This window comes from Elephas maximus, chromosome 3, assembly GCF_024166365.1.
Source record: "Elephas maximus indicus isolate mEleMax1 chromosome 3, mEleMax1 primary haplotype, whole genome shotgun sequence".
Lineage (NCBI taxonomy): Eukaryota > Metazoa > Chordata > Mammalia > Proboscidea > Elephantidae > Elephas > Elephas maximus.
In genome coordinates, this window is record NC_064821.1 from 194,161,127 (window position 1) to 194,186,427 (window position 25,301).

Sequence of the window (25,301 nt, forward strand, 5' to 3'; positions counted from 1 at the left end):
TTGGGACTGACCAGATCATGGCTGGAGTTCCCAGGAGTCTTGGAATGGCTGAGAGAGGTGGAGAGAACCAAGGAGAGGTTCACTCCAATCCCTCCCCACCAGGTGGAAGTTCTGACTTTTGTGAGGCATCCCACACAGGCTTCTGCAGCACTGGTCTCTGTTAGAGGGAACCCAGCGTGGCCCACCTCTCATTCAGCCCCTCCTTCCCAACCTTGCCCAGGTACAAGCACTACCACTATTACTGTTATTCAATATTCCAGAGTCTTTATTAGATATGAGATGGGACTTCTGTCTCGGATGACAAGAGAATCCCAGCTGGATGACACAAGATACATGGAAATAGGCTAGGGTGGACAGCTTATGGACACAGGAGCAATGGGTCAAGCAAAGTCTTATCCCAACCTGCTCCAAGTGTAATGGGCTGCCCAGGGTGGAGGTCCCTGATTCCATTCTGCTCAAAGGCTTCCTGGGGGGAGCGGGTCAGCTTGCTAGAGCCTAGCCTCATCTTTCAGTCAATCCAGGAAAGCTTCTGAGAGGGAACCCAAGCCAGTCAAGTAGAGCAGGTTCTTCTTTTGAATCTGAAAAGAAAAAATGTTAAGAGTGAAAAAGGTACTCTTTGGATGAAGAACTTATCAGGAGGTGAAGGACAGACTTCTAGGGAGAACTTCTTTCCACCCTGGAAGGGCTACCCTTCAATCAGGAACGAGGAGCAGCTGGGGAGGCCCCCATTACAGAGAGCCACCATCATGGTAGCTTGAGCCTAGGCATCTCCTCTAGGCTTGAGTCAAGCACAGGGGCAGAGTGTGAAGTGGGTCAGGTGCCCTGCCCGGGGCTGTGGTTGGGTGGATACCGGGGGCACTCAGATCCCAAGCATGTGAGAGATTAGTAGGACAGCCCAGAAGCTTGCTTCAGGAAGGCAGGGAGGGTGCTTCCCTTGGGCCAGGGACCAACCTGGGGAGGACTGTGGTAACTTCCCCAGCCCCTGTGGCCTCACCCCCAATCCTGTCTTAACCTACAAGGATTGTTTTAGCATTCCTTGGACCCCACCCCGCAGCACCTGTGGAGGAGTTCTCCCTGCCTGTCTGGTCCTCTAAGGAGCCCTGGTGTCACAATGGTTAAATGCTTGGCTGCTAACCTAAAGGTCAGCAGTTTGAACCCACCCAGTGGCTCCGTGGGAGAAAAGATCTAGTGATCTGCTTTCATAAAGATGAAAAACCGAAAACTAAACCCATTGCTGTCAAGTCAATTCCGACTCATAGTGACCCTATAGAACAGAGTAGAACTGCCCATAGGGCTTCCAAGGAGCAGCTGGGGGATTCGGAACTGTAATCCTACGGGAGCAAGTTCTATTTTGTTCATAGGGTTGCTTTGGATCAGAATGGACTTGACAGCAGATAACATCTCGTCCTCTCTTCTCTCAGTTCCTCCGATTGTTTAGAACAAGTTCTGCTGGAAGGCAGCACAGGGGAGGGAAGGAAGGAGAGAGCACACACTTTGGGGTCCACAAAGCCTATTTGAATCCCTGACCACTTACTAGTCCTGGGACTCCGGGCAATTTATGGAGGCCTCCTGAGCCTTTGTTTCCTCCTTTGTAAAGTGGGGACAGTATCATCCAATTTTCAGGACTCTTGGGAAGATTAACTGAGAGAAGGGCTAAGAAAGGCCTTGTACAACCGAGTGGGTGCTGAATCAAAGTCAGTTCCTGCCTTCCTGGGGAGGGAAAGGTGTGCTGAGGGAAGACCAGTAAAATCAGTAGGGGCCGGGCAGAAACCAGGTGTTGGGAGCTCAGCCATGGGCACAGCCTTCCTTTCCTGTCCCCCCCAGACTTGGGAGAGGTCAGGTGCCAGAAGCTTTAGAAGTTCCCCAAGCTCTGTCTTCTGTATTTCAGACGCTCACCTCACTCATGGGCCTCCAAGTCTGAGAAGGAAAGAGGAGGGGTCTCAGTCACACTCCTGTGCTGCCTAACTCTGCTCACGCAGGTCAGCCTCACCTGCCTTCTACCTAGACTCTCTCCCCTCAGCCTTTCCACGGTGACCTCCCTCCTCCCTAACCCACCCCCTCCCCGCTCCACTGTCCAGCTTTGCCAATTCCTAACCTATGGAAGGGTGGGAATGGGAGGTCTGCCTGGCCCATCACACTGGGAACTCCCCAAAGGTAAGGACTCTCTCCCCTAGACCTAGGCTTCTTGAAGCCTGTATCCCTGACTCCCTCTGGGCCCCTTCCTGGCCTGGACTGGCTCCCAGGAGGTCCTGAGGTGAGTCAGCTGCTTCTTAGCACCTCTCTAAGTCCCTCAGCCTCCCTTCCTCCACAGCTGCCTTCCTATTTCTTGCTCCAGACCCTCAGCTGCCTGGGAGCCCTACTACCTCCCAGCTGGCTAGATTTGGGGGAACAGCAGAAGAGGCTGGTGTCTGTAAGGGCCTGGGAAGTGGTGGCGGATGAAGCTGAGCTCATGGCCCTCCCCTGGTGTGGGAGGAGGAGTCCAGCTGGAACAGTCTCGCCTGTTACACCTCCTCGCCCAGACTTAGTGAGGATCTCCTAGCAACGGTACAGTGGCAGGGGGTTGGGAAGAGGGGTGGTGGCTGGGAAAGTGGGGTGGGGGAACAATGATATCATAAATTATCCCCGGCCCCTCCCCACCAGCCCAGGCTTCCTCAGTTGGGATGGCCTCCTTTCTCTCTCCACCTGCTCCTCATTCAGGATTCCCTCAGCAAAGCTGGCCCTGCTCCGTGCCTCTTATGGACGGCCCTCTAGGTCAAGGTGACCATTCTCCTCTGCCTTCTGATTGAGCTTCAGAAGGGGGGAACTCTCACCATTCTAGGATCTCTCAGGAACCCTGCTCGAACTTCCCCAACCTCCCAGGGGAGCCCCCAACCCAGAGAGCTTGGGAACTATCACTTTTCTATGGTCCCTGGTTCCTGCCTCTTTCTTTGGATGGAGATAGGGCCAAGGATGGGGAATTTCAAAGCACTTTGTGGCACTGACTCCCCATCTCTAAACAAAAGGTTTGGGTGGGGGACCCCAAGTCTTTCTCATCCTTCTCACCAATCTAGCCAAGTCTCAATTTCCCTATTCCAACAGCTAGAGCCCAGGAAGACCAATAAAGTGACTGACGCTGGGTGGCAGTTCCCTCCTTACCTCTCAATTTAGCCATGTCAAGCCAAGGGTCAAAGAACTGATGCTACAGCAGTGCAGCTCTTGGTTAGACATTGGGAAGGACTTCTCAAGAGAGGAAGAAGCAAGATCATGGAATTTCCTGGTCGGAGAGATGCAAAGTCTGTTATAGAAGCTGGAAACTGGGTGGAAACTCTCAAGTCCTATCTCACTAATGCTTTCTTAGCCATGTTAAATAATGCAGAGAAAGTATTTAGCACAGAGCCTGACACACAGTAAGCCTCCATTTGGCTATTTAAAAAAAAATCACATATTAATATGAATTTTTATTGGTGGACATCAGGAGGAATGGAAAAACCCCCAGAGACCTATCTCTCATTCTCCAGGAATCCCATGGGAAAATGCAGATATAAGGTAGTGCCCTGAGTACAAGATGGTAGCCAATTGCCATAGCAACAGTAGAAGGAGCTGGTTGGTTGTGGGGGCGGCACTGGGAAGCCAGCTGGTGCCAGATGGACAAAGCCAGCAGAAGGCAGCCCAGTCGGGTGAAGCCCATGCCCCCTGTGCCCAGGGCACTCCCGCCATATGCCAGCCTCAGCCTGGCCCTTCCCTCTAAGCCTCAAGGCCCCATTACTATCTGTGGGGGATGATGCCAAAACCATCCCTCCTCCCGACTCTAGCTTGTACAACAAGGGATGACTACTTACAAACAAGACTCCCTGGCCCATGGGCTGAGGAATCCAAACAGGTCTGAATTTAGCTCACTCCTGACAAAGCTGAGGAGTCATAAAATGGCCACTGGAGACTTGAGAGGGTCCTAGATGGACGGGCTCAGAGGAGCTGTTTTGTATATGTAAAATGAAGGTTCCACAATGTCTGGTGTGTTCTCCCTCTTGAGAGCATCGAAGGGCTGGGGGAGGGTAAGCAGGGTGGGTTACAGGTAATCAGAGGTAACAGGGCTATGCCCTACCCCTCCTCTCCTCCCCATATTGCTGGACAGTATTCACGCAGGGTCAGTGGGAAGTTCTTCCTGAGAAGGATGAAAGAAGCTGCGGTAATGGAGTCCACCACTTTGTTGTTAAAAACAAGTCCCTCCCAAATGAGTCTCAGCAAGACTTTCACTTGCTCAAGACCATGGGAGCTCCAGCCCGTCCACAGAACCCAGCAACCTTCTCAGACAGACCTTCACCACGGGCTGCACCCAGAGCCCTGCCACTCTTCACCCCAGGAACCCATGGCCCTCATTTCCAACCCTCAGAAGCCTTCTCTAATTACCTCCTACCTACCTCCAAAAAAAAAAAAAAAAAAAAAACAGCTCCTACAACTCTGTGTCCCTTGGCACTTATTACTATCACTAGCACTTATTACTAACACTAGCCTTACAAAACACTCTCATGCACATCACCCCACTGGAGTGTCAGGATCACTGTGGCAGGAAGGAAGTTAGGGCCCAAAGACATAAAGTGGCTTGTCTAAGGTCACCCAGCCAGAAAGTGAGGGAAGCCAGAATTTGTATCCTGGCCAGCCTGTCCAATTCTAGAGTCAAAAGCCAGAACCACCTTCTTTTGCTGCAGACACAGCCCCTCTACCTATCAAATCTATGAGCAGCCTGCAGGCTGAGGTTGTGTCCTCTGTCATTCTACTGCCTCAAGCAGCCCAACTCCAAACACTTATTGGAGGGGACAGTGCGCACAACAGAGGCTCAGAGGTGGGGGAGAAGGTCTATCCATACTGCTGACTTTTTAGGAATAAGTGACACTGAAGCCGGAAAAGGAGAGGAATTTCCCCTGGGGAAGACAAGCTTGGGTGTGAAGAAGGGTCATGGTGGCCTCAGGAATCTTTTTTGGCTCTAGTCAAACTCGTTTTCCAGGCTCCCAACACAGCCCTCCTTGGAGGAGGAGCCCTGTGCAGGAGTCGGAGGGTGGGGGGGACTCTGACAGCCCCTATGCTGGGAAGGTGAGAAGAGGCTCAGGGTGGGGTCAGTCCCAGGCAACAGCATGTATGGGCCAGGGAAGGGAGGGTGGGAAGGCCTGTCAGGATCAGGGGCTACAGCTGGGAAGAAATGGGGGAGGGGGCAGGGACAGGGCCTTGGTGCTGGGACATGGGTGGCCTGACTAGATGGGGGAGAGGAGCCTGTCCTAGGAAGAACTCGGCCGGCCTCACTGCAAGGCCCTGGACTGGCCTCAGCCTTTCTCTACTTCCTGCCCGGACCTAGTTAAAGCAGAGGCCGCCCTCAGCCCTCTCCTCCCCAACCCCATTCTATACCACTCCCTGAAGGGCTTCCCTAAGCCCCCTCACCTGACAAGGCCACTTCAGTGGTCACTCACAGAGCAGTCTTTGTGCAGAGGCTGGGCCTGGGGGATGGGCAGTGGTGTAACCCCTACTTACACTCCACCCCAGCAGCCTGCAGTGGTCAGTGGTTGGTCTCGTGGGTTCCTCAGTCCTCTCTCCTACCTCTCACCCCCTTTCTCTAGGTAAAATCCCCTCAGAGCATAGGTCCAGACCCTGGTTACCCCCTCACCCTTTCCCTCACTCCCTCCTCCAGGAAGTTTCCAAGACTGAGCCCCCTTCTCTGACTCTTCACTCCAACCCCCTCAGCTTTGCAGCCTCAACCTACTGAAACTTTTTGTACGAGAGCTCAGAGATGAGCTGATTCCCCTCCTTGTCAAGGGGGTCCCCACAAAGTCAGGACCATTCCTAGGAGGCCTACCTCCAGGCCAGTGCCCTGCCTCTCCCGTCTCCTGCCCAATTTCAGGGACTTCTTTACGTCTGTCCCCAGAGAGCTCCCAAGCCTGCCCTGTGTGTGTGTCTTGAGAGGGAGGGTTTTTAAGGGAGGGAGGCAGAAATACTTCCCTTCCTCAGGGGGTGCCTAGGCCTTTCATGTGTCCCTTCATTTGTTCAGAACTAGCTGAGAGCCATTTACTTGTCTGGTTGGGTGCTGGGCTCCTGGGCAGCCAGACTGGGTGTCCTCACCCCTCCTGGGAGTGGTTACATGCTGCTCCGCAGTCATACCCTGCACTAGTGTCTCTGACACTGTCAGTTAACTTCCCCAGTGCCCTCGTCGTCAAATCCAACCTCCCTGCTCTTTCCTCCCTCCTCGCCTTCACACACTCTGCTCCATCTCCACCACCTACCTCCTCAGACTCCTCAGACCGACAAACCCGTATGTATCTTTTAGCACCAAGGTTGGGTGACTGCCCCTTCAGGAAGGCCCCCTTCTCCAGCACTGTGCACACATCTTCAGGACAGCACTCTTCACACAGTATGGTAATTGTTTGTGTGTCTGCCTCCCCCACTAGGTGGCTAGCTCCTTAGAGTAGCTTTTAGCATAGCACCTACCACACAGTGGGCACTCAAAAAATGCCTGAGATGGAGTCAGGGATAAGTGAAAGAAAGGTAGGGTTGTGAGCAGTGCAACAAAGAAGGGAGGTTTAGGTCTCAATGTGACTGAATTGGATGTTGGGGGGGTGCTATGTCAAGGGTAATGCTCAGGATTTGGATCTGAGAGCCTAAGGGTTTAATGATGCCACTGATAGAGTTAGGGAAGCAAGAATGTGGGAAAAGACTTGAAGCATGATGCTGAGTATGTGAGCATCTGAAGCCCTTCCTATATTTGGGGAAGGCCCTGCCTCATAAGCTTTGGTGGGAAGTTGTACCCATATGTCATGATAGGAGCTAAAAACACAGATACAGGTCCCAGCCCTCCTTGCAGCTAGGGCCTGGGCATATGATCCAGGCTTGGCCAATCAGATGCACCATACCAGGAGCTAATGGCAGGACCACAGGTAGTAGTTAGGGTGCAAATCTGGAGGTTAGGAGAAGTCAAGACTAGAGGAACCAGTCTGAGAGTTTAAAACTTCAGATGATGGTTGAGGCGATAAAGGTGGACGAGAGTGAGAAGTGAGGGGGAGAAAGGGGCTGATGGCCTAACCTTGGAGAACACTTCTGGTTGGCAAACTGGTTGATCCAGAGGATTGAGTGAATGGAACTAAGAATGAATAATAAGGGATATAACAGAAGGACAAAAGGCCAGAGGAGAAGACAGGTGGATAGCAGTGTGAAATGTCCCACAGAGATCAAAGAGGACCAGGCTTGAGGAAGGGCCATTGGGTCCGGTGTTGAGGAGGCTGTTGGTGGCCTTTGAGAGGGTGTGGTTTCACCAGAGTTATGAAGATGAAAGCCAGATTACTGGGCTGATGAGAGAAGACTTGGAGCTTCGCCTCAAGTACACAGTGGCCCTTCACTCCCCAGAAATGGCCTCAAACTGGCAGAGAACCCCTACTGCCCATGCTTTTCCCTCCTTCTGCCAATATTCCCAGTCCCAATTCCCTGAGTACTGGTGTTTCCAGCTTTTGCCTGTCCTGGTCATTCCTGGCCTCATTCTTTGTCCTGATCTCCTTTTGTCTGGAGCTCAGAGCATGGGCAGAGGGTCAAGATCAGTCACTGTCAAGGTGAGGGTACTGATAACTGACAAGGAGACACTCATAGTTTCTGGTTGGTGGTCAGCCAGCCCCAGCGTGAATGGGGAACAGAACAAGTAAAGAATGAGCTTACATTACCCATAGTCCTCTGACCTCTGGTGCTCACACAGGGTCTGGAAACCCAGTGCTGAGGCCTCTCTACCATTCCTGTTCCTGTGTTGACTTCTCATCTCTTCTGGGGACTGCCATTCCTAGTCTCTCTCTCCTTCCTTCTCTCCTCATCCTCTCTTCCCAAGTCCACTACTGGGAATACTCCAAAATATCCCTGGTCAGCCAGAAAGTCCTTCCTTGTGGTCTCACCTCCCTCCATGTCCACCATCCAGGGCTGGCTCTCAGCCCACACCTATCAGAGGCAGCCATTTTACAGGCGCCAGCTACCTAAGATGGTGGCCTCCCTCCCTCCCTCTGTTTCCGTTCCCATACCCTTGCCTCTACCCCTGCCTCTTTCTTTCTGAAGCCTGAGCCCAACAAGGTGGGGGGCCAGGCTGGGGAGCCAAGGCCAGAGGAAGCAAGACAAAAAAGGACAGAAAAGCCGGCCCCTTGGCATCTCTCTTTGGCTTCTGAGTCTAGCCCAAGGAGGGAGGGCAGAAAGGAAGAAAGAAAGTAGTGTGAGTTTTTATTTCTGTCCTCTTCCTGCCACCGCCCCCCCACAAACACTTTGATAAAAGAAAATCTCTCCCCTTTTCTCTCTTCTCCAGCCCCCCTCCCCTTTTTATCCTGCCTTCTACCATGAGCCTCCTGGAATGCAAATGAGATGTATTATGCAAATATATGCAAATAAGGCTTAACAAGCGGAAGGAGGGGGCAGAATGCCTAATGAGTAATGGCGGAGGGTGCAGATGGAGGGTGGCAGGAATGGCCCCCTCCTCTTCTCCATTTCCACATCCTAGAGGTCTGGTGGGGTAGCAGTATGTCCCTTGCTTCTGGGAAACAGCAGAAGGTCCAGGCTCCATCACCACAGCTGAGAAGGCCTAGGACAGTGAGGGTGGACTCGGATGGTCCTGGCTGTAGGTGGGGGGAAGGAGAGCTCGAGTTTGGTGGGGGAGTGGAGGGAGGTTAAGCACAGGGCACCTGGCGCTCACTGCACATCTTTGGCCAGAGACCCTGGATGTTCCAGCCTCCCTGCCTATACAGCCTGCCGATGGCAGAACCTTCCACTCCTGATGCTGGAAAGAGGGTGCTGCTTATGCATGCTGTGGCTTGTGCCTCAGAAAGAAGGATTCCCAAGGGAAGATTCCCAGCCAGACCCAGGTTCTTCTTAGGGTGGGGGTAAAAGCTGTCTCTCTTTGTGCTTTGGAGGTGGGGGTTGGGGTGGCTGCCATGGCAACATAGCATGGAACACCCACCTCTCCAATATCCAGCCCCAGAGGACCTAGGAGTTGGGGGGGATAATGGATTGACACCCCCTGATGCCCCTGCCACCTGGCACTGCCAGCCGGAGATGGCAGCATCAAATCCTAGAGAGAATGGCTCCTTTGTTTCTGGGCTCACGGTGTTGGGGGAGCAGGCTTGGGCACACAGAAGGGCCTTTCCCAGGCCCTGTTCCAGTTTGTGTGACTCTCCTGGCCTCTGGAGACTCCTTGTGACCATCTCCTGGCTTCTGTGCCCTGGCAGATGGTTGCCCCCTTGCCTTTTCTCCCATGGGCTTGCCAGTTACTGCTAGGTATGCCTACCCCTTGCTTCTCCCCGAGGCCTCCCCTCCAAACCTCCGCAGGCAGAGACAACAGTCAGTCCCAGCTCTTCCTGGTCTGTGTGGACACCTGGCATGTTCAGACATGCATCCATCCCTTTTTGTGCAGGGTAAGCCTGTGATCTTCCCCCACCAGCATTGGGCCTGCTCCACCCAACCCAAGCAGGGAGACTTCTAAAGGAGGAATTGAACACAATGGGAAGACCCAGGCAAGAATTCAAAAGCCTGGATGTTGGAATCACCACTAATCAGCTGAGAGGCCTTGGTGACACCTCTTCCTCTCTCTTGGAATCTCAATTCCCTCGTCTGTAAAATGAGCGATATAGGGCTGATGACATCTGAGGTTCTTTTTAGCTCTACCTGATCCACACACTCTGTATCTTACATGACCATAGGTTAAATCATTCCTCAACTCTAACCTTCATCCTTCCTACTGCTAGAGCAGCCACTCTCATCCAGACTCCCCCACCAAGACAAGCCCAATTTCGTGGCGACAGGAATGCCAACTGCCTTGCCTTTCCCTGAGACTCCACAGCTGACTGCAAACAACTACCACAGATTCACAAATCTAGATTCTTTGCTATCTGACTGTACAGACATGGGAGGACCCCTCCCAGCCCTCCCAGAGGGGGTCAGCGCAGCCATCTCACTCACCGCCTGCCCGGGAGCTGTCCGCGGTGCTGGGCGTGGTTCTGGAGAGCTTGTGGAGGAAAGAGGGCGGGAGGGTGGAGAAGCACCCACCCCACCCACCCCAGATGAGAAGCTAGAGGGAAGACAAGCAGGAACATTTGGAAACAGTAAGAAAAGGGGAATATGTGTTCCTAAGGAACGTTTTTTCTCTCTGAAGACCTCCAAATCACCAATATTACTTTGGGGGAGGGAAAACACAATGGTTACGCATCTCTGAAGTTTGCACCCCTTTATCGCCAATGACTGAAGTGTCCTGGCTAGTTCAGTCCTTATCTGTATCCTATCTGGGAATCCAGAGGGAGATGGAGTCATAGTTCCTACCCTTAGAGAAGAGCTCAGGTTGAGGTAAGGGACAGAGTACAGACCTCTAAATTCCATCCTAAGTTCTATGGCTTCTACCAGGAGTTCAGAAATAAAGATGATAAAGACACAGGTGAAGACACACAATCTGCCTAACTGAATTATAGGCGTCAGAGCTTGGGAGGAGAGCTAGGGGAAGACTGGGTTGTGTGCATATGTGCATTTGTGTGTGTGTGTGTGTGTGTGTGTGTCCCAGGCAGATAGATGAGCCTAGATCAGTTCTTAACCCTAGCTGCACATGAGAAACATTGAGGGAGCTTTTAAATGATAACTATTCCTAGGCCTCATTCCCAAATACTCTGATTTAACTTGTCTGAGACTGGACCCAAGCATCAGTTTTTTTTAAAGCTCTCTCAGTTGATTTTAGTGCATAACCAAGTTGAGAATCACTGGTCTAGGAGAAGACAGATCAGAAAAAGGTACAGGGAATAAGTCTGTTCTGCTGGACAGTGAGGCAAAGCCAGGGCCCCAAAAAGAAAGGGAATGAAGAGGAAGGAGGACAAGCATGTAACTCTCCCCTCCTAGGAGGCCTCCAAGTCTGGCCTGGAGATGACTCAGGTGTTGGGCTTATCTCTTCTGGGCTGTGGGAGTTCAGACCACCCAAAGGCAATGAGATGAACTGTCTCCCCAACCCAGTCCCTTGTGCAGAGACAGGGAATGGGTGCAATAACCCTGAGGGTGTGCTACTCCCCTTCACCCAGAGGGTCCCCAGGGAGGCTGCTGTGGAAGGTAAACAGCAACAATGGTCCCTTTCAGTGTCCAGACTCCAACCCTTCAGTCCAATTAGCAGACACAGCAAACAGCAATTCAGCTGCCTTCAGCCGCTGTCATAACAAACTCAGAGCTGCCTTAATGGGGGGATTAGGGCAGGAGAAGGGGGGGTCGCTCTGAGCCCTGGGAGAGCCTGGGTGGCAAGGAAGGGTTCCCCCTTTCTCTCACACCTCTCCTAGTTCAATATCACCCATGCTTTCCCTTCTATAACCCTATTCCTCATTCTCCTCAAAGCACCAACAAAAATGTTTTTACTGTTTTGCACACTCCTTCCCTCCAATGATTTTAAAGCATTAATCTAAACTCGTTTATTTCCTAGGGAAGTTGGCATGCTCTCCCTCTGGATGAGACAGTATATAATCTCCCGGCTCTCTGAGGTCCTAACAGCAAAGGGAGGGAGGAGGGAAGGTCAATCTGTCCCCAGAACATGGGGTGGGTGGAGGTAAAGAAACAAATAACCAGTATTCTGACTCCCATTGTAGACTTCAAGGGCTTGCAGATGCTGAAGACTGCAGAGGGGCTTGTGCCTCCCTGGTGGGCTATCAACCTCAAGAATCCCATTTGGGGATGGGGGGGAGGAGGTTGGGCTGGGAGGCAAGGGGAGAGAAGACACTCCTTCTTCAAGTCACTCAGCGATGAAGAAAAGTCTGCATGCTGGTAGGTAGGTCTCCATTTGGTCCATTAATCTCACCCACTACCTAACTGGTTCTTTAATAAATTGTGTTTTTAGTAACTCCAGAATCTAGAAGCTTAATGGCATAAACTTGAAATTATCATTTATATATATTTCTTTTCTATTTGTAGAATTCAGTTTGCCAATTGTAAACCATGCCTTCGGTGGTAAGATCCATTAAGGAGAAAAGGCATAGTGGCCATTCTGCTAGAAATCACGGGTAACTCCACGTGGACTCCAGCCCCTTCCCCCTTAACAAGCTGCCCAAGGGCAGTGGCTCCTCTCCTCCAGCTTCAGCCTGGGCACTCAGGTTCCCAGAATTCCCTCCTCTTCGGCTCTCAAAGCTGGAAAAGGAGGAGGAAATTCCTCAAGTTTAAATGTTTTGAGATCCTCAGTCAGGAACATGCCAAAGATCCTTTTTGCACTCTGAGATCAATCATATGCTTTCAGTCTTTCCAAACTGCAGCCTTTTACCCTTCTGGAATCTAAGAATTTCCCGTTACCCACGGGTATGATAACGTATCATAAAGCTCTCACATAGAATTCTTCATGTGCTTCACAGAACAGTTCTGAGACTATAAATTTTTATCCCTTTTTATACAAACATTTGAGGCAAGGCTCAGTGATCTGCATAGCTGGTAAGCGATGGAGCTTAAACATGGTCCTTGGTTCAGCACATTTGCTCTTTCTGTCTCTTTCCCTCTCTAGGCTTACTGACTGTGAGGGTTATTATGACTGTACAGACCTTTCAACAAGACCCTTTTCTATGCCTGGAACTGAGAAAAAATTTGTCCCAGGGCGAGGGTGTACGTGATAATGCAAAACTTGAGTGAAATATTCAGGAGAAAATTGCCTTTGAACTCCTGGACTCAGAATTTGATAAGAGGTATTAGAATGAGAGGCTGAGGACACAAACGAGTAAAGAAACTAACCCACAGCTTCGTTTCCACCAGGAATAGGGAGATGTTGCAAATTCTGAAAAATCTTGGACACAGGCAGAGGTGTGATGATACAAAGAAGGACATTTCCTAACACTTAACTGGTGAAGCCCTTCTGAGCCCTTTTCAACCCAGCCTCCCTGCCCCCTCTTTCCCTGGGGTTTTCCTAAAGGAGGAAGTGCTAGCTGGTAAAGGGGGAGGAAGAGGATAGGACTCAGTGGTATCACTGTGATGCCTATATTTGTCTGTTTCTACAGTGGATTTATACCCATACATAGCCAGACATCCCTAATCTCACGACCCAGCTTCCTACCCACCATGGAGTCACACAGTCCAGCTCACACCATGTCAGACACTATACAGTTCAGCACCCTCATAACCAGACACACGCAGCTCACAGACACAGTAACCCATCTGACAACTCCACCCGCACATCATATGTACACATAAGGCAGACACAAACTGTCACCCCATGTCCCTCCTCGCTTCTATTTCCCCTTTCTACTGAAGTGCTTGTTTTGTAGGTATAAACCTTCAACCCACCAGTTCCCTAGGATCCTCTATTCTCCTGCCCTTCTGTAGCTCTCTTTGGGGATACTATAGTCAAATGAGCTAATAGAACACAATGATAATAATATAAACCCATTGTGGTTAAAAAAATTTTTTTTATTGTGGTTAATAATATAGGTTCTAAGTCTCATGTGGATGAGCCTTACCAAACCAAAACCCGCTGCTGTCAAGTCGATTCCAACTCATAGAGACCCTATAGGACAGAGTAGAATTGCCCCATAGGGTTTCCAAGGAACGGCTGGTGGATTCCAACTGCCAACCTTTTTATTAGCAGTTGAGCTCTTAACCACTGTGCCACCAGGGCTCCGGATGAGCCTCAGCAGATCCCAAATATGCATTCCTGACCAGCTCAAGAAAGGTTTAAAAAAAAAAAAAAAGGCCTATCATCCTGGAGGCTTCACAAACCCCCCACCTTACCCCTGTGTGTGCATTTGCCCATCTCCTCAGCCCACGCTCACTCCCAGGTCTTTCCTTTCTCTGCCCCATCCCTCCCTACTCAACTCATCCCCATCACTCCCTGGATTTCAATCTCCTCCCCACCTCACTCTCTATTCAGCCTTCCACAAAGGCAAGTGTAGCGTAGTGGGAATAAGCATATGGTTTAAAACCACTGAGTGACGTTAGCAACTCATTTGGGTCTGTGGATCCTCATCTGTAAAATGGGGTTAATAACAGCTACCTCACAGTGTTAAAAGATCAAAGAAAGGCACGGAGGGGAGCGCTCTGTTACCCAGTATAACCCCGACTGTCTTCCCTAACCCTGCCTTCACCTTCCTTTCCTCCAGAAAACCCAAATCCCAAACAGCTAAAAAAAAAAACAAAAGCAAGAGGCCGAACCTTGGAAGGAGGAAGACTTGGGTATTTCAGTCTCTAGGGAGCCCAATTTTTTGAGTTTGGATTCCCCAATATTTCTTCCACATAACATATAAATGACTCATAAGCTTCAAGCTGTAAAATCAGTTCCTGGAAAGAAATTTTAAATTTACACCAGAAACTGGCGTCAGTGCAAGGTCATTTTGTCCAGTTCTCCTGCCCCTTTTCTTCCCTTCTGCCCTGAGTCCTAGAAAGTGAGAGGGTGAGGACGCCATGGAGAGAGGCAGTAAGTGCAGAGGGAGCCACTTCTCTCTACCTTCGGCTCCATTTACTTTTATTCGATGAAGTGACTCTAGACCATCTTCCTCTCAACTGCACCTAAACACTCTTTTGCTTAAAATATTTGGGTCAAACCAAATAAATGCATTCTTTTAGGGAAGCCTGATTAATCTCTCTAATTCTCTGCTCTCTTTGAGCAGCATAGATACTAAGCTACAAATTCCTTTGTGTTTGAGCTCCTGAGAGCTCCTCGAGGCCATTCGCTCTTCTTGGAAATGATTTCCAAGAGTGAGGATGGGGTGGGAAAGAAGAATGTCCTGAGAGACCCCAACTCAACCTTTTTGGTCAGTGAGGACAAGCCTGCATGGTGAACTTTTCCAGACATCAGGCTAAGGGTCCTGGGTCCCAAGAAGGAAAGGTACGGAAATGGGACTGAGAGAGACAGCATCCCGTTGCTCAAGAACCCAGGCTGCAGAGAAAAAGGCTTCCCACCACTCTGGCCTCATTCTGAGAAACCTCCTACCCAGTACCTCCAGCATTTTGCGTCATTCTCAGATCCCAGCCAAGCTGGACAGTCCTATATGGCTTCAGGGAACCCACTGAAGCAAAGACCAGTCTTCTCAGGTGACCTTCCTGAATCCTCCCACCCCAATAATAGCTGTGGGTAGCCAGAGGGGAAAACTGTTCACCAGCGCCTATGGAAAAGGCCAGGGCTGGGAGCCCCAGACACTGTCCCCGGTAACCCTACAAATAGATTTCAACAGATCTCTTCCTTGGAGCAGCTTTCCCGGGCGGTGACCCCACTCACAGAAGGTCGAAAAAGGCCCCAACCCGAGAGATGACCAAAACGCGGCTCTCTTGCTTCTTTCCAACTCCGCGGGGGAAGATACTGCACCAGGCTAAAGTGAAATGGGCCGGCGACTCCTACCTGCGCGGGCGAGGGGTCGGGGATGCAAGGTCGGCCTGAATGGTGCGGGCTCGAAGCCGGTGGGCCGCCGGGTCCTCTTCTTGCCTCCCGTGGCCCGTCGGTCCTGGCGGCCCTACCCTCCCGCTAAGGCCTCCCCCGCCTGCCGGTGCGGCCAGCTTCCCCCGGGCCCCTCTGCGCAGTGTATGGGGTTATTTTTACTTTCGGTTATCTAGCTTTATGAAGACTCCACACCACTCATACAGCTAGATAACCAAAGATAACAACCAACCCCGCCTCCTGGCTGCCGCCGCCGCTTCCACGCAGCCTCCCGGCTGCAGCCTCCGCCGCCTCCAGCACCTCCACAGCCTCTGGGTCGCCCGCCGGTGGGGTTGGGGACAGGGTTCACAGGTCGGAAAGGGGTTGCAGAGAGGGAAACAGAGACCAAGAGCGAAAAAGACGCAGACACAGGGATACAGACGTGAGAGATCGAAAAAGGCGTGGAAAGGGCGAGACGGCCGGTGGCGTCGAAGTCCGGGGATAGCCCCCTGAACCAGATCCCAAAGGCTTCCGACGCCCAGTTTCCCGCTCCTCATTGGAGCCAGAAGCGGGAGTTCGCTGATCCTGGGGAGGAGGGACCCGCGGGCTTTTCGTGCAACCCGGGAAGGCGGCAGGGACCGAGGCGAAGGCCTTCCCAGCCTCACGGGGTCTCCTTTGCCCGCCTCTGGAAGACCAAGGGCGCATCCAAGAGCTGGAGCCTCAGCCTTCGGCGGAGCCCGAGCCACCCGTGCGGCTGGGGGAGCCGCCGAGCCGGCCTCACCACGTCTCCAACTCGCGAGATCGGTGCAAGCGAGGCGGAGCCCGGGCAGGGGAAAGAGCTGGATCCAAGGTACCGACTAAAAGGGAAAGCCGGCAGCGAAACCCTAGCGGAAACAACCCTAGAGATGCCCAAATAGGAAATGGGGGAATCCCGAGAACCCATAGAGGGAGAGAGGCTGGTGGGCGTGGGTTGAGGGGCAACCCCAGAGACTCCCAAGCGAGTCTCCCAAGGAGAGAGGGGAAGGGCAAAGACCCCACCCGGGAAGAGATCCAGGAAAGCGCTCACGAGATGGATGGAGAGAGGCAAGCCGACAGCGGGCCGGACTGGCTCCCGGCAGGTGAGCCGAGTCCCAGGCCCCGCAGAGCCTGCCAGAGAAAAGGCTTTGTACAAAGAAGAGCAGAAATCACCTAGCGCTCAAGGCCGGGGGTCCGAGGGGAGAGGTGCCCTAGGGGTTGGTGGGGATTCCGATCAGAAAGAACAACTGAGAAGGAGGAGGTCCCGGAAGCCCCAGGAGGCCGTGGGCTCAGCCGGCCCTCGTGGAGGGAGCTCGGGCACGCTGGATTCAGAGGCGCTCGCCCGCCTCCTGCCGGGCGCCGGCCAGGCCACTTACATAGAACCCAAGGTGCCCAGCGCAGCTCCCTCGCGCAGTCCTCCCGGCCTGTTCCCGCCCGCGGAGCGCCACGTTCCTGAGCCCCTGCTGCAAGGACTCAGCGGACGCCGGAGCGGGGGAGCCCCCTGGCCTCTCAGCCTCGGCCGGGCCGAGGCGAGCAGGGCGGAGCGGGACTCGCCTCCCCAGCTCACTCCTCGGTCGGTGCAGCCTCTCTGGCCCAGGCGCGCTCCGGATCCAGACTTTTCATTCATCCTTTCACGCTCCCTCCCAAGGCCAGCTTCTGATTGGTTCCACCGAGTCTGACGTCACCAACTCGTTCCCCCCTCGGCCCCGCCCCTCCCCCTTCCTTGACCGGCCGGAGCGCGCAATTGGGGCGCCCCTCCCTCCGGAGAATGGGGAGCGGGCACGGGGGTCTGTGTGCTAATTCTCAGCCTCTTGCTGCCTCACCCACCCGCGAGAGCCTCCTGCCATCTCCAATCCAATGCCATTTGTGGTTTCGATCTCCAGCCTCGCTCATTTTGTAGGTCCTGCCTTTTCCATTTTGGTCCTAGGTATGTTGCACCAGGACCAGCGTATAAAGATGGAAAAGAGAGCGCGTAAAATCCACTCCATTCAAAAGACTCTATCGCTACCTGCCTCCTCCCGCCAGGGTATGCTTTGTTTCGCAGCTCTGACCTATTCCAGATTGTGGTCCTAATCTTTGTGAAGGGCGGTTTTCGACACAAAATGTGAGGGAAAGATTCTGGAAGTTTGGAACACCCCTCAGGAAGACAAGGGGTCCGAGCGAGTTTGGGCCTCCTCTTCCACCTTGGAGAAACGAGAATATCTCTTCAACTTGTTTGCAGCACCAAAGCTCCAGGTGCGGAGGCTAGAGGTGAGGACCCCGGCTGGTATCAGCCTGCGCAAAACCCGCAGATTTTGACCCAGCCACGGAAGCCCTCGCTAGCGCCTTCTCTTCCTTTCACCGCCCCGTGCGGCTCCAACACCTGGCCCTGCGTCTCTCACCCCTATTCCACCTCCGCTCGTCTGGAGAGCCGGGGTCATTGGGATTGGGAAGAAGATCAGCCCAACTCCCTGCCCATCCCCGAGCAAGATTCCAGATCCTGGGCCTTCCCGACCTGGCTCCCCATCTGGCCCAGAGCAGCGCTCCCAGCTTGGCCTCTCCGCCTGGAGAAGCACAGCAGAATAATATGCCCTGTCCCAACCTCGAGCGGCCCACACCGGCCCGTAGTTGAGATCCGGATTCTCGCTGCCTGCGGAGTTCGCAGAGAACCAGCTGCGGGCCCCTGGCTGAGCGACTGTGCCTGCTAGGGAGCAATCCCAATACTGGCAGAGTCGCCGCCGCTGCCACCACTACCATCCCCCTCCACCTGAGGCTCAGATATCTGGAGCCTGTCCATCTGATTAATATGGACCATCTCTTATAACCAGGGATCCCTAAACACTAAGCCACCAAGGATGCATTCCAGGGGATCCCCAATTTGGCCACCAGGCCTGGCCAGATTGATTTATCCTCCCCAGGGTCAGGCGTCTGCACAGCCTCTGCGCAGCCCAGGAGAATGCCGAGACTGAATGCTATTTGGCTTGGACAAATGGTTTAATTTAGTGCTCCCCTCAAATATTTTGGAGACTGTCTGGATAATTGCTGCTGAAGGTGTCGGCAGCATGAAGGTGGGGTGGGGGACAGCTTGAAATAGGATGAAGTCCAGGGCCGCATGCTTCCTTAGCAGAATGGCAGTATGGGATAAAAGGCCTGATTTCCCCAGGTCTCAGTGCATTCTCAGCACTGGGCTTGGTGCAGCTTTTCCCCTCTGTCAGCCTCCACAGGTCTCAGGGCCTTTCCTCAAGGGAAAAGCTTTCTAGAATCTTCCACAGCATCAATTTCTCCCTCACCCAGAACTCACCCAATGGTGATGAGGGAAGGAAAGAGGCAAAGACGAAGTGTCCACTCACCACCTTGTGTCCTCCTGCCCCCTCCCAGGGGCCGCTAGAGCTCAGAAGAATGGAGCAGTGCCGGGAGCATTTGGGTCCCCTCATTCCATTAGTTGCAGAAAAGCAGAATCCTTGGCAAACATAGACCTTCCCTACTGCGTGCTGCTAAATGCATTCACTACATGCATACACCATAATGGACCCCAGAGGGACCCCAGAGGGACCCCAGGCCCTCCAGCCTCTCTTCTTCACGCCTACAAAACCCCTCAAATATTTCTCAGGACACTGCTTCTTGCCCTTTTATAGTATAGCCAATACACTCCAGACATCCCAGCAATCCTAAGTGGGGCCTGGCCTACATTTCTCCAGATACATTACCAAATTCCCCGGCAATTATCTCCCCCTTTGCCCTCCCATAATATCGCTTAAAAGCACCTTAAGCAAACCTTTCTCTCCTTTCCTTTTCCCCTCACCCAATACCTGAGAAGCTGGGTCACCTTGTAGGAAAGAGCTGGCTGCCCTGTTAACTAATATTGTCCCATTTCTTCTTTGTCACCAATTTCCAACCAAGTCCCCTGCCCTCTGTGGGGCCCAAGCTTATCTCCACAACCCCTTATCCTGGCCTGGGCTATCCAGACAGTACAGCAAGGGGCAAAGGGGAGCTAGGTTCGGCATGGCCATCTCTTCTCTTTTAGCCATGGCTGTACTTTTGTTTGGGAGGGAAGAGGGTAGAAAAGCTTCTTTGCGCAGAGGAGACCTCCCAAGCCGCTGGCCAAATTTAGACTCAACTGGACATCCTCAAAAACCAAGGTCAGGAGAGAAATGGGTACACTTAGCTGGCTTCTGAAAATATCTAATATCTAAATTTCCCCAAATAGCTGGATAAAGAGCTGGTTCTCCTGTCTCTTACTGTGGCTTTAGGGTCTACAGAGGTAATTCAGCATAAACAGTTTCCAAATTTAAGGAGGAAAGACTCCCACAAAGGAAAATGGAGATTAGTCCAAGTTGTCCTCACACAATCCGCATGGAATTCCCTCTTCTGTCTATATTCCTGAAGAAGTCATTTTTTGTTTGGTTTTGTTGGGGTGGACTTGACAACCCCATCTCCCACGGCTCCTGCTTAGGGATCTCTCTGTACGTCAATGTGGATGGAGCTATAAGCTCCTACTGCCCTAAAAGAAGCAGAAAATTCCCCACCATCATGTTAACTGGGACTGGTTTGTATACCAAGCCAGGTTGTTTTCATTATTGAAAAAAAAAAAAGAAATTATTTGAAGGGTGGCAAATAAGTCAGCCCCTCAAAGGTAGGAGCAATTTCATACATATTTGTGTCCATGTTCTCGAACTCTATGCCTAAAACAGTGGGTGTCCAGTAATTGTTGAATTAATAAAGGTATGTGTCTACCTGTGAGTGTGTCGGTCAAGCCTGTGATTGCCACCATAGGGACTGTGTGTGTGTCATGAATATGTTATGGTGGGGAGGGAGAGTACTGATAAAGAGTGTGTTCTGTGGGATCTGTGTATATGTGTGTGTGGAAGGGAGAGTTGTCATGTGTTATTGACTATTTGGCACTTCCTTTCACCAGAGGAGACCCTTCTACTACCTAGGCTTAGATACAGTAAGCCTGTAAGAAGCTAACACTGTGAATGTGGGCAAAACTGCTAACGGAAAGGTCAGCAGTTCAAATCCACAAGCCGCTCCTTCGAAACCCTATGGGTCAGTTCTACTCTGTTCTATAGGGCGGCTATGAGTCAGAATCACTGGGGCAATTGGTTTGGTTTTTGGCTTTTGTGCTTGGCACGCCAGCCTCAGTCTCCCTAGGAAGGCCTCAGTCGGAGCTGAGCCCTCTGTTTCTAGCCACACAGAGACTCTGCCGCAGTGTTCTGTAGAGCCATGGTCTGCAGACCCCACCCAGAGTCCTTCCAGAGAAATTCTCGGACTATGGGAACGCACACCAAATCCCTGTTTCTGGTCAGAGCCTGTGAGTGTCTCAATTAACCTAGGAGCCTGCACTCTTCACCAATGCTGGTCCCCACCCCCATCCTTACAGCCCTGATGCCCACCCATTGTCTGTGTGCTCGAAGACGAGATCATGTGTAGAAAAACCTGGCCTGAATTACGCTGTCTGGATGCAGCTTTGGGACGGATCTTTATAATTCAGGTCCCAAAATACATTTTGGTGTTCAGCCACTCTCTGGAAATATTCAGGTAATTAAATAAAAAGCATATTTTTTTTCTTTGTTTCAATTACCACGTTAATTTGCCTTGAAGATACAGACGAAAGCTGCATTTGGGGATGAGTGGGTTCAGATGTTTATTTCTGTCTTTTAAGTACATCGTGACGATGGACATTATGATACATTATTCTTTTGCTATGGAATGTGTGCATTGTCTGTGGGATAGTGAGAAATAAAAGCAAGAATTGGCAGTAAAAAATGCCGAGGCTGTGTGGAAAAATATATATATGTGCGTACATATATATCCGCACAGGCAGACTAGGTTAGAGGGCATGGAGACTAAGCTGGAGGGTTTCATCCCTGTGGATACCACCCTTCTCTCCCTACAAGAGTGCTTTTTTTCTCTCGTTGCAAGGCCAGCCTAAGAATTCCTCAGGCCTGCCTAAGCATGGCCCTCCTGTCTGCTCCCGATTGTGTTCTTGAACCCACACAGGGCTCACTTGCCTGAGAGCTCTGTGGAATTGGGGAGGTAAGAACAAGATGGCAGAGACAGTAGAGGGTTGTCTTGTCCATCCCTTTTGAGCCCTCGCCACAAGACCCTCAGCCATCAGCAAAAGGTCTCCTTAAGGGGCAAGAGCACGAGTGTACATGCGTGCTGCGCATGCTCTCTCTCTCTCACACACACACACACACACACACACACACACTCAAACCTATCAACTCAGATGAATGCAATGACATAGCCGTGGATACTTCCAGCAGTATCACCATCCTTCCCAACGCTTACAGGTACATGTCCTGACATATCCACTCACTCACAATTATTTAAACTTCTCGGGTTCCCATTGACTATAACCCACACTCCTCTTCTTTCTCACTGCTATCACCCATGTACAGGTATTTATGTCCCCCTTCCCAATCAACCACCTCCCCCAGGTCAACTGGCCTCCATCTCCGCCCTCAGGAGCCTATAGGAAAAGGAGGAAAGAGTTCCCTGCATCCCCAGTGCCTCTCCTCAAACACAGAACTGGGCACAGGGTGGCCTTGCATTCCCAACCCACCTTGTTTCATTCCTGTTATCATTGACTATATAAGGTCTCACTACACTAGGAGTAGACCAAAATCAGGGGCTTAAAGGTAGAAGAGGCAGGGAGTGGGGCGGGGCGGTGGGGAGAGGTATAGAGAACAGGAGGAAACACAGGTAATACAGGGCCAGTTTTCTTTTCCTCCCTCACCCACCACCATCAAAAAAATACAAACAAGAAAATAAGTACCCCAAAAGCCAAAGGTGGTGACCTACGATGACACCAGAAACAAACGAGGCACTTCTTCTTGGATGCCCAGCTCCTGCCAAGGTGGAGAATGCAAGGGTTAAAGTCCTTTGAGTGGCTCCAGTCCTCTCTCCCTAACATTCCCCAGTCTCCCTATCATTCTCTCACTAACTCCTTTTCTCCCAGTCTTACGTTTTCAGGACCTAGACAGTCTGGGTCTCCAATTTCTAGGGCTTGTGGCTGCACAGGGGGGACATAGATGAAAGAGAAAAGCCTAGACATGCAGAGAAGGCAGGGCCCCCCAGCCAGAGCCTCTCCAGCTCCATCTTGCCTGTATGGCTCTAATCCAGCCTTGTCCTCACAACCTCCCTCCACCTCCAACCAAAACCCAGGGGTTTAGACTTAGCTTGTGGAGATAACTTAAACCTGAAGAAGCAATTCCCTGGCCCAATGGACCCACTCCTCACAGATTCCTGTTGCTCATGGACTGCCAGAAAGCAAGCCCAAGATGGAATGAAGGATCTGGGATCAGGGATATATTTTTGTCTGTCTAGTTCTAACTGCATTGTAAACTGTGAAGTGCTATATGAATTTAAGATATTATCTACCGAGTTATCCTTCTAGTTTTCTCCACTCATTTCTGTTGTTACCCATCTACCTGTCATCTACTCATATATCAGATAGGATCCATAAAGACATACCCTGTAACTGTGGGTTTCCCCTGTCTTCACTCTTCTTCGCTCTTCTCATACACAAAAGGTGTGAATACAAACCATTAAAAAAATTAAAAAAAAAATCTTTGTGTGGGGGATGGAACCCAGTCTGAATACTTTATGGTCTCACCTTCCTAAACTGTGGTTTGAGGGAATGTCAGCTATATCAAAGGTGACCCAGTTCCTAAAATACTAAGAGGACTGTGTGTGTATGTGTGTGAGAGATGGACAGACAGACAGATAGGGTAAGTTGGCGAATCCTATCTCAAACTCAATTCCACAAATAATTAGTTTTTTTTTTTTTCTAATCAGGAAGATAACCTACCTAAATGTAGAGGAAATCAGATAAAAGCGGGTCAGGAATAAGCCTTAACACCAAGCCTGATTTCCAGGACGAGTGCCTTGAATGTACCCTATCCACTTCTAACACCCATTTCATTCCCAGCCCTAGCGCCACTTTTCATAAAGGGCTATCTCAGTCCAAAATAGTTATCTTCATACCAAAGAAGAAGCCCCCTGCATCCCCACCGCAATCTGCCGACATGCTAGAAAACAGGCACAAGGACAGTTGTGGAGCCTCTGGCTCCTTCCTGCCCCCCAATCAAAGAGGGTTCCAGCATAGCTGGCGCAGCTGTACTTCCCCTGCCTGATCTCTGCCCCGCCCCCCCAACACCAAACCCACACAGTGCCCAGGGAATATGGTGGCGAGGAACAGGGCCCAGTAGGCCTGGAACATATGTGTGTGCACGTATGATGGCTGGCAGCCTCAGCCTCTCCCAGCAGTCTGGTCTCTGAAGTCCCAGAAATAGTCAGCTCACTTCCAGCTTCCACTATCCCGTAATGGCCCCATCCTGTTTCTCAGAAGGCACAGTGTTTGTGGGGGGACAGAAGGGGAGAATAGCGCCTTCTTTCTATATGCCCCAGGGCCTCCCTAAAACCAAACAAGATCTCCATTAGATGGGTCTGAAGACTGCTGAAGCAGAGTCCTTCTAGAACCTAAGTGTCTGCCTCTGCCACCTTATTTGCCTTTAAGTTCCCCTCGGCCCCTTTCCCACCTGCCAGTTCTTGGGAAATAAGGGGGAAGAGGAGGAATAAAATTAATTTAAATCCTGTAACATGTTTTTGGATTTCCCCCACTTCAGGTTTCCACCTTTCTGGAAATGTAGCTCCTTCCCACCCCGTCCCTAAGTCCCTTAGACTGTCCTCCCCTGAAGCCCGAAATCTCTGGGGCAGAGAGGGATAAGAACCAGGGTAAGGAAGAAGGTCGGGAGTCCAAATTCGGAACCATTTTTCCTCTTCCCTCCCGTCTCTACTACAATCTTCCTTCCTGCCTCTCCTCTGGTGCCAGCATTAAGATGTTCGCCCTGTCTGGTGGTGAGAAGGGAGGGGCGGACTAATAGGATCAGTAGCACCGTGACCCTAAAGCCCCTGAATCCCATCGACAAACTTAGTGAGCTGTCTCCTGGTCGGCCAGCGGCGGGGCTGGGAGAAGGAGGGGGCCCGAGAGACACTCTGGAGTGGCTGGGCAGGGCCGCTGCCTCCAGCTCAGTGATGGACGCCTGGGAAGCTGGAGGTGGAACCCCACTCTGCCAACTATTCCTCCACACACGTGCCTCTTTCCTCTGGGGGACCCCCTAAATCTTTCTATCAGCCTTTCCTTTCTGTGATTATTGCACCAGCCTCCATTAGCCAGTAGGCAGAGTAGGAAGGTTAGGGGGCCCTGACTGGTTTTAGCGGACCCCTTCGCACCCCCAGCCCCGATGTCTGAAGGGGCAAGGATCCTCCTTGGACCCGAAAGGCCACTTACCCAGCTTCCGCGAGGAGCAGAGACTGCTAGCGTGGCCCCTGCGGCTGCACTGCCTCCCTCTCCGGCTCCCAGCCTCTTGTGGAGCGGAGGATGCAGCTCCGATGACGTAGCAGCTGTCTGTCCATTCAGGAATTTCGCTTGCCTCTCTTTCTTTCTCTTGCTGTTCTCCCTGGAAAGGCAGCAAAAAGGGGGTGCTGTCCCTGTCTGGAGACACCACGCCACCAGAATTACGATCCACTCTGATGAAGTCCCCTACTTCTTCCTCCTAGTGCCTGTGTGAGAAGGGGTCTCAGTCATCCCCACCCTGTTTCCCACCTCCCCTCTACTGCCTCTTCGAACCTGAAGCAGGAAAACGGGGCTCAGGGGAGCTATTGCTCCTCTAGGTCAACCCCCCTCCCCATTCCTAAGAGAAAGGGTCTGACGGAAATTGAGAGATGGTTTTACCTCATCCCTAGTCTCCTTCGAGTTCTAATTCACTTTTGAACTTGAGAGTGTGCTGAAATGAGATGTTTCTAGGGCGGGGAGTGGAGTTGGTAAGAGGAGAGATAGAAAGATGACACAGTTCACCATTTGGAGGTTCAGGGTGTTCAAGCTCTCCCTTTCCAAATCTCCCCCCAACTCCCATCCCTGTCAGCCTAACTAATCACACATCCAGATCTCAGTGGTGTAGGAGAAAGTGAGGATTGGAAG

The 25,301-nt window shown here is 51.7% G+C and overlaps 1 long non-coding RNA gene across 2 annotated transcripts; it reads right to left on the reverse strand.

Moving 5' to 3' along the window:
• Positions 1-260: 260 nt before the first annotated feature.
• Positions 261-24,672, reverse strand: LOC126073759 (uncharacterized). Of its 2 annotated transcripts, XR_007516841.1 has the most exons (6): positions 24,612-24,672; positions 22,095-22,167; positions 3,819-4,021; positions 3,136-3,253; positions 1,897-1,917; positions 261-578 (listed from the first exon to the last, which is right to left on the reverse strand). It is a non-coding gene; the product is annotated as an uncharacterized LOC126073759 (long non-coding RNA). The 2 variants fall into 2 exon arrangements; XR_007516842.1 differs by lacking the exons at positions 22,095-22,167; positions 24,612-24,672 and adding an exon at positions 9,937-10,024.
• Positions 24,673-25,301: the final 629 nt, after the last annotated feature.